General features: G+C 41.5%; 1 non-coding gene across 1 annotated transcript; it reads left to right on the forward strand.

The window, feature by feature from the left end:
• Window positions 1-1,030: 1,030 nt before the first annotated feature.
• On the forward strand, window positions 1,031-1,138 carry LOC148571181 (small nucleolar RNA R71). The gene has a single exon (XR_015908065.1). It is a non-coding gene; the product is annotated as a small nucleolar RNA R71 (small nucleolar RNA).
• Window positions 1,139-1,469: the final 331 nt, after the last annotated feature.

A 1,469-nucleotide genomic window follows, 5' to 3' on the forward strand; every position in this document is an offset into this window, starting at 1 on the left:
CCAAATAATTTGGCATTCAGCCTCATGATTACACCAAGGTACTTGGCAACTTGCTCTTCAGTAACATCCTCATTCTCTTCAGAAGAAGAATACTCAATCAGAGCTCATGAAGGGTATAAGGAGGTTCAATGAAATCTCTATGGTTTCTAAATGAGCCTCAGATTCCTTTGGTTCCTCAAAGGGAAACTCCTTGTTGATCACTGGACGTCCCAGGAGGTCTTCCTCCTTGGGATTCACATCCTCCCCTTCCTCCTTGGATTCGGCCATGATGGTTATATCAATGGCCTTGTAATCTCTCTTTGGATTCTCTTCTGTATTGCTTGGGAGAGTACTAGGAGGGGTTTCAGTGATCTTCTTACTCAGTTGGCCCACTTGTGCCTCCAAATTTCTAATGGATGACCTTGTTTCATTCATGAAACTCATAGTGGCCTTAGATAGATCAGAGACTAGATTTGCTAAGTTAGATAGATTCTGCTCAGAATTCTCTTGTCTGTTGCTGAGTGAATGATGGAAAAGGCTTGCTATTGCTAAACCTGTTTCTTCCACCATTATTAAAGCCTTGTTGAGGCTTTTGTTGATCCTTCCATGAGAGATTTGGGTGATTTCTCCATGAGGGATTATAGGTGTTTCCATAGGGTTCACCCATGTAATTCACCTCTGCTATTGCAGGGTTCTCAGGATCATAAGCTTCTTCTTCAGAAGATGCCTCTTGAGTACTGTTGGATGCAGCTTGCATTCCATTCAGACTCTGAGAAATCATATTGACTTGCTGAGTCAATATTTTATTCTGAGCCAATATGGCATTCAGAGTATCAATTTCAAGAACTCCCTTCTTCTGAGGCGTCCCATTACTCACAGAATTCCTCTCAGAAGTGTACATAAACTGGTTATTAGCAACCATGTCAATGAGTTCTTGAGCTTCTGCAGGTGTTTTCTTTAGGTGAATGGATCCACCTACAGAAGTATGCAATGACATCTTAGCTAATTCAGACAGACCATCATAGAATATATCCAGGATGGTCCATCCTGAAAGCATGTCAGAAGGACACTTTTTGGTCAGTTGCTTGTATCTCTCCCAAGCTTCATAGAGGGATTCACCTTCTTTCTGTCTGAAGGTTTGAACATCCACTCTAAGCTTACTCAGCTTTTGAGGAGGAAAGAACTTGGCTAAGAAAGCCGTGACCAGCTTATCCCAAGAGTTCAGGCTATCTTTGGGTTGAGAGTCCAACCACACTCTAGCTCTGTCTCTTACAGCAAACGGGAAAAGCATAAGCCTGTAGACTTCAGGATCTACTCTATTAGTCTTAACAGTATCACATATCTGCAAGAATTCAGTTAAAAATTGAAAAGGATCTTCAGATGGAAGTCCATAAAACTTGCAGTTTTGTTGCATCAGAGAAACTAGTTGAGGCTTAAGCTCAAAATTGTTTGCTCCAATGGTAGGGATGGAGATGCTTCTTCCATGTAAA

The sequence above is a fragment of the Arachis ipaensis genome, chromosome B3 (genome assembly GCF_059453495.1).
Source record: "Arachis ipaensis isolate K30076 ecotype BB chromosome B3, ASM5945349v1, whole genome shotgun sequence".
Lineage (NCBI taxonomy): Eukaryota > Viridiplantae > Streptophyta > Magnoliopsida > Fabales > Fabaceae > Arachis > Arachis ipaensis.